Source organism: Pygoscelis adeliae, unplaced genomic scaffold, assembly GCF_000699105.1.
Source record: "Pygoscelis adeliae isolate BGI_AS28 unplaced genomic scaffold, ASM69910v1 Scaffold190, whole genome shotgun sequence".
In the NCBI taxonomy this organism is placed as follows: domain Eukaryota; kingdom Metazoa; phylum Chordata; class Aves; order Sphenisciformes; family Spheniscidae; genus Pygoscelis; species Pygoscelis adeliae.
Window position 1 is genome coordinate 577,171 of NW_008823922.1, and position 19,678 is coordinate 596,848.

Consider the following 19,678-nt stretch of genomic DNA (forward strand, 5'->3'; position numbering starts at 1 on the left):
CAAAGCTGTTCCTTAAAATCATTTTGTCTTGATGGAAGCCTGATATAACTTTTTCATATTTTCATTGTGTGAACTACAAAGCATAATAGACATGGGCAGCCTTTTTCCTCAAACAGGGAAAGGGCAAAGGCCACATCCAGCCCCATTGAAGTCAGTCTTTTCATTGACATCAGCAGGCACTATTGTAGAGGGTTTTTTGTAAAAAACAAAAAAACCCACCCAAAACCACACACCAAATGAAAACACAAAAAACCCCGCCCATGCCAAACAGGTATATTAGTCTTCACATCCAAAGGTGGAAAGTGCACCGCTGCATAGAACTAAGCTTTCTGGGCATCAGCGAGTCAAGTCTCAGAAAAAAAATCTGTAGGCTGTAATCCCATTTTTTCAAATTCTTTATATAGATTTGACTCATTTTCCCAATATGTTTCCAAGGCAGTTTTTTCTGCATGGTTGGAAGGGATACAATTGCTGAACCATTTGTTCAGCTCAGCTGTGCGAATCTATTGTATTTCACTGGTTATTTTCAGCAACAGAAATATTCTGTGCTTGTCTTCATAACTCCAGATAGGAAGCAGAGAAGTGTTTGGCAAGGAATATTTGTCAAGACAGTGACAAGCATAACATGATCTTTTTCCACCTCCCAACTCCTGAGCATCAAGCTCTCACCTGATGTCACAGTTAATGAAAATCCTAAGTGTATTTCCTATTCCCTTCCAAAGGAACAACTTCATTTGCTAAAACATTCTGTGCCATCAAGTTTAACTAATCAGAGAGTGCATCCTGACACTTTCCAGACGATTGTAGTAATCTGACACTTTAAGATACCTGAGGTGGCAAATGTGTCATTATATTTCAGCATCAATTGTTTAAAAAAATTCATCAGCGTTAAAGGCAAAACAATCAAAAAAGATTCCTCTGTCAAAATAGCTATTAAGAGCAGGATATCATCGTATTTAGTTTGAAAACTGTTTCAGGAGACAATAGGTTACAGCTTTATATATGTACCTATAAAGCCTTTCCCTTACAGCGTTGGGATCCACTGCTTTTCAACAGCCACAGGTTCAGTTGCGAAAGAGAATGAGAAAACTCAGAGAGATGTCTTCACTGCTGCCACCAAGAGCAGCACATACTTGCATTTACTGACTCAGCAGGGCTCAAACCAGCTGACACCTCACCTGTAGAAGGTGCACTATAGACACTATCCTCTACTGACGGCAGGCCCAGTTTTCTATACCCCATGGAATACGGATGGCATCACCCTCTATTCATGAAGGACTGAGGGAAAAGAAAGCCAACAACAACAACAAAAAACAACAGGTAGAAAGATGTCTTTTAAGAACACAGAAAAAAGTACAAGTCCATTGTAGGGACCTTACAACAGCAGCCACAACCTCATCAATAGTTTCTTCGGGGCAAATAACTTCAGAGACCTTTGGTCTCTTGTTACACGGATCACAAAGAGTGAAAGCAGAAAGAGTTTTAAGGCAAGGCTTAAAGTTTCGGGTTTTGACACTCGCTCTTAGTAGGTTCTTCAGGGAACCCTCCAGTTATTGGGCTATTTATTAATAGAGTCAACCAAAGTCAGGAGAAAAAGCAGCAAAGGATTAGTGCAAAAATAATTTTCATTTCACTGCCTCCGGAAAAGATGCATTTCCAGGCCTACTTTAAATAAAAAGGCTGAGAAGGTGGAATTATCAAGTTTGTCGCATTCTTCTGAGTTTTCAACTATTGTTTCCAAGGAAACATAAACTAACCACCCAGGTAAATAATCTCTAGCTCAGAACTACCAGAGTGCAGCAAGAGAGAGCTAGCAATGGCAAAAATAATGGCAGCTTGTTTTGTCCCATGTAGTACAAGAGCAGCTCCACCAAGAGACAGAGGAAAGAGAGCAGGAGGAGATAGGTGGAAGAACAGATGACTGAACCCACCAACTGAGAAGGCAAAGGAAATGATTTAACATGAAATGTATGGCTGACACAAAGATGAAACAAGACGACAGATCTTCATCATTGGGACAGACAAGAAAGCAGACACGTGAAGACCAGAGGAGATACGAAGAGCTGGCTGTGGTACAGATGAGAAGTGACCACAATCAGAGTATGTTCTGGAGTATTAATAAATTATGATAGTAAGATATTAGAGATGAAGACATTTACATCTCAGTTCGTTTCCAGATCACTTCTACTACAGCCTGACCTAAACTCACCATAGCTCATTAACACTTAAGGGACGCTAACAAATGATGTTCTGTTGTGATAATGCAGGCCTTCACAACAGTAACTCACATCACGGATACCAGCTTCACAGCCAGCTTCGTTACACTCTGCATGAACACGGCTACGAGACTGCACGACAACTTAATCATAGACCATCCCAATGAGACATGAGGGATGTCAAGGGTTAAAAAAAAGCAACAACTAGCCAATTAGGACTTTTTTTTTTAATAGATAATAGGTACAAAGGAGTTTTATTTTCTTCCAAGTAATTACCCATGAGTCATGCCTCTAGTGTTTAAAAGTTAGAGGTGAAATGGCTACTTCCCTCCCCCCTTTCAGTGCTGCTCCCAGATGGCAATTGTATGACAATTTCCGCCTTTCAGGAGTTTTACAAATACTAAATTTGCTGAAGGAAGACAGGTGAATATTAACAAACCCTTTATTTTAAATGAAGTGCTGAGACATACAATACTGCTTCTTCTATATGGAGGTACATTGGTTGAATGTTTCCTTTTTCATGTTTAACTTTCCCATCCATCAAGTGGTAAGTCGTTTTTTTTTTAACCATCTCTGGAACTAGAAAAGTTAATAAAAGATTTTGCCCTAATATCTGTGTCATACGCTTAGAAAATTTTATCCATTTTCCCCACAACAGAAACATTATTCCCTCACCCCAAGTAGCACATAGAAGCATACCATCCCCCTTAATATCTCAGGGGAGTTAGAGAGCTAGAAGTTTGACCACTACACCGGAAAGATTTTTTTTCTTATTATTAACACACTGACTCATACCTGTTTACATTACAATTCCACCAGACTGAGAGCCAGCTGGCTCTGGACTTGTCTACACCAGAAAAAATTCCATAACTTCCTATTAACTCAGAGTGACTACTTACGCAAGTTTTGGCACTAGTACTTCACTCGTCTTTGATTATGTTCTTCTACCGAGTCATTTTGCAGTCATTTTCCAGTTTTCATGGCCTATGGTCTGTTTTTCCTTGAAGTGAGAGTCATATCAAAGAGTTAACTCTTACTGCAAGGATTTAAGATTTAAAATAATGAGATGTGTAGGAGGGAGCTGAAAAGAAAGGGAGTCTGGAACAACAATGTGACAAATGCCTTAGAAGATCTCATTGCAATTGATACTTTATAACTTATTTTTAATAAGTACCAGACAACAACTTATTTTTAATGCTACCTTTTATAGATATGTACAAACATGGAAGTTTTTGTGTTGTGGTGTTTTTATGACTTACTTATGGAGTCACAGAGCCCCTTTAAAAAGCACTTTAGAATAAGCTAAAAGAACAAAATAAAAGAGTATTCACAAATGATGGTAATCATTATGCAAGTTGGCTCTTTGTGCTATCTTCTCCTACACAAAAATGAAGCAGAGGTGGTGAAAATTTCTGGTAAGGTTAAGAATGGAAAACATTGACAAAGCAGCAAAATGCTGAAATTTCTGCATGCTGAGTATCACATTCTGGTGTCAACAGCATCATATCACCATAGTCTCTCGAAAGCGCATTAGCAGCATGGGAGAATATTCAAGTGGGGCATTGTGGTGGACAGATTTACTCTGAGGTAAGGGAGATTTGAGGAGGATATTTTTGGTTTCATTTTTTGTTCATTTCTTTCTCAGAGAAGTTGAAAACAAAGCTCAGCAAGAAACAAACAAACCTACCAAGCTACTCAAAATGGACATGAAACCACAGGCTACCAGCTGAGTCAGAACTATTTTTGCAGTGTTCCTTTTTCAGCTTGTGGGTCTTTCAGAGTAAAGTGAACAGCAATAATCTTTTTGCATGACAACGGCCCAAGTCATTACAGAAAAAAAGAGACAGGCCCTCAGTGTTCCATCTTACCATGGTACAAATTGTTTCATTTGTTATTTGAATAGCATTAAATTTACATAAAGTAGTAATAACTCATATTTTACATAGCAGAGATCTCAGGAAGGCCAAAGCTTATCTTGGGAAAGGGTATAACAAAACACCTACTTGCTGGAAGGAGAGCACCTATAACGGAGAATGGTTTGCAAAGCTCGTAGAGACATCTCAAAGGACCAGAGCCCTGCTTTCACTCTGCTTTCTTGGTTGAGTCAACCAAGACTTGAAACAGACCAAGAAATAACTACTCTCTCCTCGCTGGGACTAACATTCCTATCCCTTCCCATGCCAATGAAGCAATGGATTTTAAAGGTTATATTCAGACTGAATAAACACAGCATTGTGAACAATGCGCAATACAGCAAAGACTGAGTATAAATTTGAGACGACAGAATAGAAATTCTGGGCCAAGAGAAAATTGAACCATCATGTTATAAATAGATATTACTTGGCTGAGGGAGATGCACTTACTCAACAGGGCTAAAATCCAGAGTTATGACAGTAAGTCACTTAATTGGCACATGAGTCAAGCTAATGTTACACAGTTGTTGTACAAAGCACCCTCCACAGGAAGAGAAGGTGGATGTCACTGCAGAGTCCCTCTGGTGTGAGATGTCTAGAGCCCAAAGGCTTGTAAGACTACACCTTGTGCTTGCTGCTGGCAGGCAAAGCAGCATTTCCTCATATGTACAGGGGTCCCAGGTTTAAGAATGCCTGAAAATATCAGGGCACGGTACTGAGGAGAGGGACATCCAAGAAAGTGAGCTCTGGACACCGATAAGGTGCCATGAGGTCATCATTTTACCTAGCTGTACAGTCCCAGGCCTTCATCTCCTTCGCTCTTTACCATCTCGTTATTTTCTCCTGATGTACAGGAGATCTTAAGCAGAAGTCCCTGAGGATACAGGGGTGGAGCTATTTTTGGCATAGAAAAAAAAAGGATCTTATTTCCTCACTCATTTTAATAAGACCAAAATTCCACTTAGTTTACAATTAAAAAAAAAAGCTTCCCAAATAAGACACAGTTGAAGTTCTGTGATGATTAAGTTTAACATTAGAGAAGTCATTTCAGAAGCTACTCTTGTGCAAAATTGCCAACTATTACAGCCATGCTCCCAGTTCTATTGGGACTTATTTTTTATTTTTTTACTTCAGCAGTTTTCATGAAACACCCCACATTATGCTTTTTTCATAATCAGTTAAATTGAGATATTATATACTGAGTGCAAGGTGGTAAGTTTAATTTTATTTTATATTATTACATTGTATTAGTGTAAATGAAGCACAGTTCAGTAGCATTGCTTACACAGTATTCATCAGGCACCAGAACACTGCTTAGGATGAAGAGATCACAAGGAAAAACTGAAGTTTTTGCCTGACCTGCAGAGCTAATAAAAACTCTGATCCATCATTTTTGGGAGTTTGATTTTAGGGGACACATGTTTAACGAGAAAATTTTCAGGGACATTATAGAGCTATCACACAGTACGGTATTATAGAGCAGAAAGGCACAGTGCTGTTATGGGGGGGGCCGGGGGGGGGGGGGGGAAAAAAAAATGGGGGGGGGGGGGGGGGGGGGGGGGGGGATGAAGAATCACACTGGTGGATCCTCTACCCTTTTGCAGCTGTTGAAATCTCACTATATTTCATAGAGACACATGACTGCAATAGATAGCTAGTACTGAGGGGAAAAAAAAGTCTATGACATACATAGACATAACACAGGTGATGGGGAGCTCTTTAGACAGTGAAAAAGCGTACATGGACATAATATAGGTGACAGGAAGCCCTTGACAGTGACAAAGCAGAGCTGAGTGGTTCTAAATAGGCAATTTACTTACAGGATATGATCAAAGGAATCACAGAGAAAAATTAGTGCACTTCAATCAGCAACACCCAGGGAACATGCATTATAAAAACATATTACCAACATTTCAAGCACAAGTATAACAGCTTCTGCTGAATGATTTATATATTCAAATTATAAAACTTGAGCACTTAATCGGTTATAAAAATGTATATATACACACACTCTACATTAGCAGGCTGTCCTACTCTTTGCATTTGAGCAGTGACAATGCTATAAAGCACAGTAGCAGTTATTTACATTCACTTCAGCGAAACTCTCCCCCAAACAGGTTTGTTTGCTTGCTTTCAGTGTCAGGTTTTTGCTGAGGAAATAAACGTCAGCTGAAATAGCTCACGTAAACAAAACCTTAGCAGCAGCACAGGCAGAGCTTTTCCCCCTCATCCCAGACCCAGCAGCCTGTTGCACCTACACACCAGACTGGAGCGCTGACGTCTCTTGCCTCATATTCCTTCAACAGGCTAATACACGTGTGCCATCTTCCGTGATACGGCAGAGGACCAGGAAATACTGGCAAGATACAAGCAGGAGAAACAAGGTGATCCTCTATGCCCCAGTGACTGCACATTAAGTGTCCTTCCTCACTCAGAAAGTTTCAGACTTTCTCCATCTCAGATCTTTGCTGCCTGGCTATTACCAACCGCTCAGCCTGCTTCTAGCTCCCTGTACCTCACACAGCTGATAAACTTTAGAGCTTTTGCTCCAGCTATATTGCAAATGGTGCTAGTACTTGAGATGAAAAATGAGTGCTTTTATGTAGTATCGATTTGCAGACAGAAAGAGTCAGGAAAGGGGTTACTGAGATGGATCTGAGCGACTTCATCCCAAGAGGAAATGCAATCAATATAATTCCATTTCCTAAGATTAATTAGATTGAAACATTCTTACTAAACACAAAATTAAAGAAAGCACCTGCTTAATTCTCTCACTAACAATCCCCAGCAAAATCATGTGCATAATAAATGCATACATTAGTATGTGGTAACCAGAAAGAGTGATGATGTCTCTATTTCCACCCCACCAGCGCACTTGAAGACATCTTTCTTTAACCCATCAGTCATATTAGCACTCCTGTCATGCGAAGTTAGATGCATATGCATATGGGCATCCAGGTGGAGGGGAGAGGACATAGGCAGAGAGATCAGGCTAACTTTAATGTAAAAACAAACAAACAAAAAAAACCCACACAAAAAACCAACCCATAAATGCTAATTTTAAGAGTCAATTAGAAGTATAAATAAATATGTAGCAACAGCAAGGTCAAGTATCAGTTCGAGTCAGAGCTGTGAATGCTGCAGTTACCTAGGCAACATCTGCTTCTTTTTCTATTTAGGTTTTTGCCCATGTAAAGCGACAGAAAAAGTAACTGAGGGTTTTCAGGAATTATTCAGGTGTCTCTAATAGAAACCATAATATATATATGTGTGTGTATATATATATATAAAAAAATATTGTCTTAAGGGGCAAATGTCAGATTTTATACACAAAAGTGTGCATTGTAAAAAATGAAATATTATTTCATGAATTAAAAATGACAAAAACTTTAAAGCATCCGAAGTTAATGCCTAGGCCAAAATAGTCACCAAAATTATTTCAATACAGTGAATAACATTTGAATGATTTGTGTCTTGGATAACTAAAGCCAGTTCATGAATGAGTTTTATTCATCTTGGCATTTTAGATTTTTCTGAAAACAAAGAAAACCCAAACCAAGAAATAAGATCACTGCATCATGAAAATCTGTTAGGAGCATCCAAGAGTGTGTTAGATTGGCAAGACTTATTCAGTTTCAAAATCCAATGGGGTCTGCACTGAAATATTTCAGAGTTAATGGAATGGTCAAATGAACCACCTCTTGTAACTTGTGTAATGGAGTACTGTGGACAGAGATATTACATGATTGAATTCAGTTTCCTTCAACAGTAATATTTACTACTGTTAAAATCTTTCAGTTTAAAAAGAATTTGCTCAAAGGCAAATTTGTATCCAGGAAGAGAGATTACTGCATTAATTGAAATTCACTAATTCGCTCTTGCTACAAAATGAAAAGAATAGTTATCAGATTGGAGCAAAAAACAAAATGACATTTGAGACGTTAATCTTTACAAGATGTTAAATTACTTGTAAAACCTCAAGAAAAACAAAGGAATTAGTCAGACTATCATTTTCTCAAGAAATTAGAGTGACTGAGCTAATTGGATCATGTAACATACATAATTCTTTGGTAAGTTTGATGAATTAGTCAGTGAGGTTCAGTAAGGACAGCTGTCTTGTCATGAACAAGCAATAAAGAAAAAAATAGCATTTCTCTGTCACCTGTTAATTTTGCCTATTTCATTTCCAACCTGGTCTTGAGCAATACCTTGTAATCCTGAAGAGCACATGAACAGGACAGTGTGTGGGCTTTTGGAGCAAGGTGAAGAAAGGATTTGACTGCATAAATTCATAGAAAAATCTCCCTAATTATGTGGAAAATAGAAGCAGCTAATTCCATATTGATATTAAAAATGGATAAAAACTTGGCTTATAACTATACTGGTGATATCAGCCCATTTGGATAATCACTGCACATATCCTAAATCCAGGATAATCAATTTCATTGTCTGGCTGTACTTCTAAACAATTATTCATAACATTCAGATTAGAGGCTATTAAAATCTTCACCCAATCACTATGAACTGGTTTTATTTTGCCATTATGGAGAGATGACACACCTGTCTTTTTTATCTCTTTGAAAAGATACCTTGCTTTTTGATACCCAAGTGCAAATTATGGTTTGGAAATTGGCTTGTAATCATTCTCCAGTAGTCCTGTTCCATGGTTTGCTGGTTGTTGACCAATGACTTTTCTAGATTTTTTTTTTTTTTTTAAATAGTAAGAGTTTAGGAAGCCTTTCCTCACCAGGTCTGTTCATTTTCTTGAGACCTTTCGTTAAGCATTTTCCTCTCATAAGTGTTCACTGTTGAAACACCACTAGCCGCAACAGCGAGAGTTCTGTTTGGGGAGAAACCGGTGGCTTTAACGTTTGTTTTCATAGTGTACCAGAGGGAAAAGAGACTTCCGAGGAGTGCAGAGGGGAGGTAGGGAGGAGCAACTTTCCCTAGTTCTATGACCAAAAGCCTATATGCAAGGAAGCGTGAGCCAGGTGGTGAAGGTACCCATCTGCCCTCTTCCCCCCACCCTGCTCTGCAACAGCAGGTGCACTGCATCAGCTGGCAGTGCATCAAAACCACCCCAAGCACAGCAACATCTAAAGACAGATGCTTAGTGCCTTTCCTAATCTTCATTTGCTCAGCTACCCGGCTTCATCCCCCAGCCTAAAACCAAGCCATGGCTGCCTTGAAGAGTTCTGTCAAGCCACCAGGCTCCACGGTTACTTCTAAAGAAAACTTAGTGCTTCAACTTGGGCAATTTGTTAACATTTCAGAGACACAAATTGTGTCGATACAGACTGAACATCCAGCTCCTGAATTGCAGCTGCACCTAAAATGCTTTGTGCTTACATGTAAAATTCTCCAGCCCTTGAGAATGAGCAGGCAGCACTCAGGACCAGCCAAGACAGTTACAGTTCAGTGTGGCCATCATATAAAACTGTATTATTGTCAGAACACAGGGGAGAGATGGTGTCAGCCACTTCTGTTAGGGGTGGGAGTGTGCATGAGCAAGGTGGGATATTTAAGAATCACATAAAAATCACAATATTGTCACAGTTGCATTTTAACCTCATACACAGCAGTGATTTACTGGATGTGTTTTCTTATAATGGTTTAAGATCTTCCCTTTTAAAGCACTTCTTTTCCCTGAAAAGTTTAGATAAACAGCTTTAATAACTAAAAATTAAGGCTGCCAAGTGATGTTTAGTACTCCTCCAGGGTGCCAAGTTAAGCAGTACTCAAGTAGAAAAATTGCATTTCCCTCTCTTCACTCTGGTCTCTTTAAGCAATGTCCAAGAGCATTCCTGTTGCCCACCTCCCTCTACCCACGGAAATAAGCCTCTGTACAAGAAGCTTCATAGTCACGTTGATTCCCACAATGCCATCAGCCCACTTCACACTAATGCTTCCCAATTGCCCTTCATTACATCTGAGGTCCTACTGATTTCCACTTTAACCACTGAAGAGGATCTACAGGAGGCTCGCTTCCACACCTCAGCAGTGAGGACTTGCAACCGGTACTTAAGCAAGACATACTGGGTCTTCTCAGATGCAAAGCACACAAACATAAAAACATTAAGCTGAGAATGTTTTATCCAAGTCTCACAGCACTGCCATACAACCCTAACCAATCTGGCAGCACAGTTACACCCAATGCAAACAGAATTACCTACATGCACCGCCAGCTTCAGCAGGTGCAGGTAAAGTCAGGCAAGTCCCTGTATACTTCAGGATTTTCAGATGTTTGATTCTTGCTGAAACCAATAACATGAATAAATACAAGCTTCTACCAAACAACCTTTACTACATTTAATGACAGAGTTAAGGCAGATCTAGTCAAACAACAAAGCCTTTTGCACACACATGTAGATAGAAACAACCTGCAGGCAAAAACATCCTTCTGTCAGACCCAGCTCTGTCCCTCCACAGGGAGGCAGGTATTTCAGGAAACACATGCTACAGCTCTTGGCTGTATTTCTTTTTATACCACTTAACATCTCAGACAGGTTTTGTTTTAGCCAGCTGCTGAAAGTACCATCCACAGGTGTCATGATGGAAACAGCTAATGAAGTTCAGAGTCTGAATAGAAACACCTGATTTTGTATTGGCAGGGCTCATACTGACAGAAACCAGACCTACAGAAAGCAATCATGGCTTATTGAATATAGCTGACTTACAGGCAGAGCTGTCCTCCCTCCCCATCCACCCAAAGTTTTAATTCCAGCTCTTAGCTGTTAGTACTTTTGCAATTAAGTTCTTATGACACTTCATGAGACAGGTGGCAAAGGAGTCATACCCTTCATGCAAACCTCATGTGTTTCAACTAACAACTTGGTATTTCAGACTGTGACATTTCAAGGAAAATTGTTATTACTCCCATCTCAGGCTGCTTGCAGTAAGAGTCAAAGGAATTACAAAATTAAACAGGTTTGACACAAATCTTAACAGAAAACCACACTCAAAGCCACCTATGGATCCTTCAATTCCCCAGGTCATTTACACCTCATGCAATTGTTTCAAGCACATTTCTCCCAGAGCAAAGCATTTGTTTCAAGTGCATCCCTACATTCTGTTGTTCTAAGCCAATCTTTATACAAGCAAACACATGAAGTCATTTGTCTGCTCAAACTCACCACAAGCAGCTTCAGCAAACTCAAGGTCACCTTTGACATAGGCAGCCCATTGCTTGGCCTCATCTGGTCCACCTGCATGACAACAGGCCAGCCTGCCAGCCCCTACCCTTTCCTTCTACCTTCTGCACTTGAGCCCTTAGGAGCATGGGCACAACAATCTAAAAAAAAAAAAGTTATTTGTTGCCACCTTCACCAGCGGTATTAGAGATGAAAGCAAAAATCTGTGCAGTATGCCAAAAAACTAATAGGCAATACACCTACATCAAACTCACCGTCACAACAAAAGAGTGACCTCACAGCCCTGCACATCAATCTGATCATGGCTGAGCCTCATCATTCCACAGCAGAGCTTCGCTGCGCTAGAAGACAGCTTTGATTGATTGTGTTTCAAGATTGAAATTTGAAACATTGGGTAGTCACTTGAAGCCATAGGGCTTGATTTTTGCCTTTATAGTCAAGACAGAGATTTTGAGTAATGTAGAATTAATCCTTTAAGTTGCCTAATGTTCTGAATAGAAACATTGCAGTTATCTGTCAGGGGAAGGGAATGCCTGTACAACTTGAGAGTGAGGCTGCAAAAAAAAAATTCACATTTTTCACATGAAAATAAAACATGCCTGAATTTTATTTGGAGTGACCACACAATTGGTTTTCACTTACAATTATATGAAAAAAGCAAAACAAAAAAGTTTAATATTTGATTAAATTCATATTCTTTTATCTCTTAACAGCACCACAACATTTACCTACACATTTATTTAAAAATCTGCTTGCTGAAATACAGACAAAAACAACATATTGCACTCATGAAAGCCCAAAGATCAACACAAACTTAATGGAGTTCTTAAGTATTCACTTCCACGGCACTGAACACGCAACCTGACGCGCTAGGGAAAGCATTAGGTCTTTTCATCTGTTGCAGAAATAACTGTTCTTTAAAACCACTCACTTCAGTTCTTATGTAAGCAGAGCACTCTTTGAAGCGAAATAAAGTTTTACAAAACACAGGCTAAATAAAGATCAGAGAACCTAAAAAATCTGTGGTATTTTTAGCTCTTTCTGCACCAGAGAAGATAAAGCCTACATCAGAAGTCACTTCAATAACCTCCCAGACAAACAGCAGAAACACTTTACAGATGAGGAAAAACATTAACCACTAGAGAAAAAGATGATTTAAAAAGAGATGTAAAGGAGAAAATAAGCACCCAATTCTTACCTAGCAGAGGACTGAAGCTGCACTGGTTCATTCAAGGCCTTCAAGAGAGCCCCAAACCTGTGCTCAGTAGCGCAGACCTCCAGCAGCACCTGCTCCTTAAAGTCTTGCTCTTCCACTCTCCACAGCACAGAGCAGACACCACAAGGTGCTTCCACACCACGCGTCCTTTCTCTCCAACCCCAGAAGATCTATCTAGCTAATGACTTCAGCTGTCCTTAATATCTCTCACACCAGACATCATCACCAATGCCTGAGCAACTTCTCAGGCATCAACTTACCCCTACAGAAATACCTGTGAACTCTCACACCTTTAATGAATTTACCTCAGTAAATAATTCTGCTGAGAGTCCATAAGTATTAGCAGAGTCTAGCTCACTCCCTGTCTGCTAGAAGACCCTATATTTGCCTCCAGAAATTTGTGAGGAAAGTCTTTTTTATCTAGGGAGGAAAGGGACTTTTTCACCTTTTATATGTTTTTCCCCTTTAAAACATGCAAACAGAAAGACTCCAAAGTCACACCTTAATCTCTAAATAAGCTGAATTTTACGGCAGTTGAGCTCTTTATTTTGTCAATGTTTTGTTACTGTTTTGATCCAGAATTTTATTGAATAAATAAAACAAAAAGTATTTTTTAAATAAAAATAAAGAAAAAAAATCAAAGTATTTCTTCCCCAAAAGATCAGTTGAACAAATTGCATCTACCAACAGCTTTCCATCCCCTCAGCTGGTTCTGCGTGTGAAGGTTTTGCCAGTTCCTCACAGTTCAGAAGGGAAGCCAGTGCAGGTCCCAGCACAGTACAGCTCTCATTGCTAGGTTTCATTAAACATTTCGAGAAGACTCTTTCTCTCAAGCGCAAAAAAAACCTATAGGTCTCAGCTAGTAATACTTACGTCCTTATCTCATACTAATCTTTTCGGCACGCTAGCCAAAGCCAGATCCTGTCCAACATGTTTGAATGTGGCCTACAAGTGCAGAGGAGGGCCTACAAGGGCAGAGGAGATGCATTTAGAACAAGGAAATAAGATTTCTGGGGAAATTCATATCACCTAGTTTCTCTACCTGAACTTTGGCAAGGTTCAGATTTAGAGCTGAGGTTTGGGATTGTTTATATTAGTAATAACGTATTTATTGTTACAGCTAACCCTTAACAGTAGTAAGTAGTGTTCCACATCTTGCCACTAATGAATTGCCAGAAGCAATGGTAAAAGGTCATGTCAGTTCATGATGTTGATTCAAAACAGTGGTTCTACTGAAAAAGTTAAAGGCAAAACTGAACCTAGAAGAGCATTCAGTTTATATTACTCCGTGCCTTCCAAGCCATGGGACAGAGGAGGGAGAGTGTCTTTAGCAGATATGGCACTTGCTTAATTTAATGTTTCAAATATGTTTCACATAACGCAAACCTCCTTAAAGTACAATTTCCCACTTCTCTGTGAGCAAGCAAACAATATTTATGCAATTCAAACACTTCTAACTAATCACCTGTTCTTATTAATCGTCAAAGTGCTGTGCACCCCTGTTCGGATGTAAAGATTTCCTAAGGTTACTGGCATCGTCGGCAGAAGTCGGTAAATCCTTTTGTTCTGACATGAGATTTGTGATTGGTGCTTGTATGAGATCCTCTAAAGTAATCTGCATATTCCATACCCTGACTCAGTCTAGTGATCTGCCACGAAACACTTTTTCCTGATACCAGTTAATTTTCACTTACCAGATCTCATAATCTACATCACCCTAGAGATGACAAATAGCCAAAGCTGAAGCTGCATCTGTCCCAAACTCAGGCATTGCCCCATACACTCGTGCTATGGTAAGAGAGATTAGCCTTTCCAGCTCTCCTACTTGTAGTATTCTGGCAGGTTTAAAAGACACATTACGCTTCCATTTAAAGCGTGGGTTTCCCAGACCATCCCTCAGAAGAATTTCAATTCCCACTTTACAGAAAATCAAAGCCTACACAGTTGTTTCATAAACTTTGTACATACATAAGAAGAAACTTTCAGTGTCTTGGGTTCTCTTCAAATGCAAACTCTGTCAGTCGGCTGTAATTCACATCTACAAGGGGTTCAGCACTTGGTCCTAAAGAAACTGGCCCACTGAATTTCTGTTGAACATTTCTAGTTCTGATATAAACCAAACACTTCAAATTGTGCTGTGTCAATTAGGTTTCATTCCTTAGTGCAAAAGCCAGATTTTCTTTTTATTTCTTACATTTCAATTAAAAACAAAAAAACCCCTGTAAGTTCTAAGTAGTTATTTTGAATTGAAAGTTTTTCATAATCAGTCTTCAGCAAAAGGCTTAAAATAAAAAAAGTGGCTTATCTGTGTCCAATTGCCATTAAATTACATCTTGCCCACATGAACTCCTCAATAAGAAAGACCGATAGGTAACTACTCAGAAAAGCAAGCTCTTAACATGGCACATCAGTAGCTCTAAGAAGCATAAACATCTAGCATGAGACTAGGGAAGAGAGTCTTACCTTCAGCTGTGGTAAAATCACATCGTGCTTTCCTGAATTAAATCATCTTTAAATGTTCTCACAAACTTGCTGAAGCATTTAATTCATGATGGCAAGATTACAGTATAGATATGTATAGCAAGATTTTGTAGTTACTTTTCATGTCATTATTTCTAATGTAAGCCATTATTTGAGCTAACACATAGTCTAATGGGTATGAAGCCCATTTAATCCATTAAAAAAAAAAGCTGTATAGCTGTCTTTTTACCAAGATAGTGTTTATTCAAGTATTATCAATTGCAGTAATATGATTTGTATGATTTACTGCATGGTGACTTTCATCAGTGTGGATTATCTGGTAAGGAATGAGATCATTCTGCAGTCTTTTCCTCTCTCCCATGTCTGGCTGCCTGCTTTCATGACACCTGTGGAGCTGTAACAATTTTGACATGTCTGCCTATCTTCTAAACCTGGCTGAAATTGGCCAATAGATTCAAAAGTTAAGATGTGGACACACTCACATAGAATGGTTGTATAAAGTCTCGCCTCTTCAGGAAACCAAGAAAAAAACCACCCACCAGCTGCTGTATCAGGTCGCAGATGTCGTAACTTACCTACAGCTGATCTTTGCCATGACTGTATCCCAGAAGAGCTGTGGGTAACTCCTGCAGGACCAGAGCAATCCATCTTCTTAAAATGCAGATGAATAAATCTACTCACCAGGCGAGCGGACACTGCTGTCACAGTCACCGTACCCCCATCTGCTGAACGTTCCCCCGCTGCTGGGCTGCCCTCCAAGCCACCAGGCACGCGTTTTTAAATTTGGAGCCTAAAGAAGGTCCAGGAGTGGTCCCTGACAAGGTGCTCTAGATGTGCTGTCAAGGTGCAACGTTTTTCATGTGTCACAAGAAATGCACAGATCTAGATACATTGACTTGCAAATGGTGGATCTTTCCACACTATAGCTTACTTTGCTTACGGAAGAAAACAAGAAGGATTTTATTATTTCTCAGGCAGGTGTCAACATATCTTACGCTGTTTATTCCTTCTGATGAAAATATTTTTAAAATATTTTTGATTCAAAAGGCAAACTAAGCTTTCAGGCAAAGACAAAGAAAAAGAACTTGAAAAGAGGAAGTGTAAATTGTGATTAAGTTTAATGTTCGGGAAATTTCAGCAGTTTGAGGCATCTCCGGAGTTGTCTGGACAGACTTGCTGGAAGCTTTGCCTTCCTCTCTTTCAGTGTACCAGATGTTGTCTCACAGTACTTCCCACTGACGATCCCACTACCTCCTGCAAGCAGACAGTCAGCCACAAATCACATTCTAAGAAGCAGTAGCACAGAGACTGAAACATTTTCTTTTAACATCTAATTCAATCAAAAGCTGAAGGCTCAACCCCGGAGGTGAGAGGCTCTTGAATAAACTCATAACAAACCAAATTTTTTTTAAAAACTTACTTCACTTTAATAAGAGTCACCTGCTAATGGCAAATTACTAATTATTGATATATATTGGTAGTAAATAAGGAATAGACTAACCATCTCATAACCTGGAAAAACATGCCTTTGCCCTATTCTTGGTGGAACTTTTATAATGAAACTCCCATTAGGACATCTTTTTCTTTCCTCTCAGTACCTTTGTATGAAAACAAGCAAAAAACCAACATCAAACAAAAAGCTTTCGTTTTAGTCTTGCAGCTTCTTTAAGGAAAGGTAGAAAGATATAGGATGTTTCAGTGCAGTCCTCTTGTAATTTGGCAATCTCTGCAAGCATTGCTGACCCACTTCAGCCCTTTCAAGAACAGATATCATTACAATTACATGTGTTTCAGATAAACATGTCACAAAGAAAAAATAACAATTTTTAAAAAATCTCGGAGTGGCATCTGAGGCCAAAGCACTAAATGAAAGTGGGAAATTTACTAGAACTTTGTTTAAAAGCCTCAGCTCTTTTTCTCTTCATGGAAGAGAATCATACTGATATATTGCACTCAATTAAACTGTTTTCAGCCAGAGTGAAAGCCCCGCCTCTTATGAAAAAAACCCTTTCATAGCTGCACAAAAAGTTCTCAAAGGAAGTCAGGATCAGTTGAGACAAGGAAATATGAACATTTCCTCCCATGTTTTTCACCATTTCCCAGAATACTGAAGCCTGATTCTCCTTCGGATTACATAGTAAAATAGTCCTGAACTGGTTTTTATTTGCCCTTGCTTAAACAAAGAGGGTGTTGCAGGCTCTAATAGTCCCTACGGCCCTGATCAGCCTCCCCAGGACCGCCATGCGGTGGGATGGGCCCTGCCTTGGCATCCTCAGGATCCCCCTCGGCTCCCCAGCCCTCGCTGCACCCCAACGGAGCCAGCGGGGAGAGAAGAGAAAACCATCGGGCTGTTCTGGAAAGGAAAATGCTAACCAAAGTGGAAGGGCCCATAAACTTATTTCCAAGTCTTCCATTGCACCAGGCACAACACAAATCAGAGGGCTTTCATTCTGCAGAAACACAGCTGGTTCTGTGTCTTCAGTTTAATTTGCATCAGGTTTCTATAGGTGTCTCACCAGAGGATGTGCCTATAGAGACCCCAAAGAGAGCAGCAAAGCTGCCAGGACAGCTGGCATTGCTTTTCTAACTTTAACATTCCCATCCCCATCCCTCCTTTAGACACCTTTTCCCACTGATTTTGAGATATGTTTAATGACATAAAGGTCCTGCTCTAACAACATCATGAAGTGATAGGGCATTTTCCCCCAGGTTCATAGCTGCCAGATGAATAATGATGATGATTTAAATGGGAAAAGACACAAACTGATAGAAAAAGGTTACTGGGTGCTGAAATTGGTAAATGTTACTGGCAAGGAATATGTTCACTATGCAGTCGGTAAGTTACCTGGTGAAAAGAACTGTGAGTATCTCTAGCCCTGACAATTTCATATCAAAAGTGGAAAGCAATGTTAAACAGGGGCCCTTCAAAAAGCAGAGTATTGACAAAAGAGCATCATTGGATGCCTGCTTGTTGTCCTCTGTCATGGAAGTGTCAAGCCATTGAACATATGCAACCCCTATACTTGAAAGATAACTCTTACTGTGATTCACAGCAATGATCTACGGTGAAGATCTGGAGGTGACCTACATGACCTGCACGCTACCCTAGCCACCACCTGTGGCTGTCTGTCCATCTGCCTGCTCCTTCTCACCCCCGCCCCTCCCAGTGAGCATTTGAGCCATCCTTGCAAAGTGGAAAAAAAAGTCAATCGCACAAACTGAGAAGAGTATGGTAATTAGGTCTGGGTTGTTTTGAAATGGAGAAGAGAAGTGAACCCACGACCACCGGTGAAGTGTTAACCAAGGTGCTCCGGAGCAGGGAATCTCCACTGGTACCTCTTATTCTGTAATTCTAGCCTTCTGTTTCCTTGGCTTTATTACAAAACCTCCCAAATCGGGATGTTCTGTTTTGCATCAAGCAAAATGTTTTGTTCTATGCAAAGTAATATATGTGCTTGTTTATTCCAGAATCAATAAACTCAAAACTGATCTTAGCTGATCCTGTATTGATCTTCACGGTGTTTTCCCCAATTCGGCTGCCACATTATCATCACATTAACAGCCATATTATTCTTGCAACCTTAGTGCAGATTCACCAAGATACTGTCCATGAGTGTTCAGCTCGGTTAAAAATCACTCTGCATATTCACTTCCTTAAACTCAAGCAAGTATCTGACTGAACCAAGGCCTAAATGGAAAAACAGGGTGATCTTCAGAACTGGCTTAGGCATAACAGAAACAAGGTATAAGAAATAGGAGGGAGGAAGACAATTATATCTTCTTCCTTTTCCTAAGAAATGTAAAGCTATTTATAATTAAGAGCCACAAAAGCTCTTGAAATAAATTGATTTGAAAAGACAGTTATGCTAATTGCAGATTTCCTTAAATAGGAAAGATTTTATATAGACAGTTTATAATATAGTCATTGACACAGAGATAAACTAATTTACATGAGAAATAACCTCTTTTAGTAGCACTTGCTAAACCTGCTTGGATTTATTACAGAATTAAGTCCCTAGGAATGTTATACTTGGCTATACCTTGACCAGAGCAGGGAACAGACGCCTGCCGTCTTTCTGGTTGTGAGAATACAAACCTCCAAAAGCATTGTTATCTACCAGGTAATAGCTGTTATTTCAGACACATCCAAAGACATTCTTCATTCAAACTACAGTTCAGAGAATTCTTAATGTAAAATGATGCCTCTCAGGAGAACCTTACCACCCAATGCTTACTGTACTTGTTAACACAGTTAAGCTGTATTTTCTAGCCAAAATAAATTATACAAATAGCTAGCATGGCAATTTACACCAGTTTCTGATTTGTATGAGAAAGATCCAAAAGCCTTGGGAGAGCAGAAATTTGGATGAGGCAGAGAAGACATGCATGGAAAGTGTTGCTGCTCAGAAGCCGTGAAGGGTTCAGGACAGATGGATGCTGACTAATAGAATCATAGGATTAAAAGAGAAGAGCTCCTTTACTGCTCATACATCTGCTTGCCGGTTCAGACTATCTCCCCACGTACAGGTAGCCACTTCAAATGGAGGGAAGGGCAAGGCCCTTTACAACAAGACCTACAAGCTAGAAACTGCAGAATGATAGAAATGGCAGTAATTGCCTAATTATACAGTGTAGTCTTGTTCCAATAAACCAAATTGCTTCATTTTCTTAATCACTTATTCCCAGCTCTCATGTTTCTTC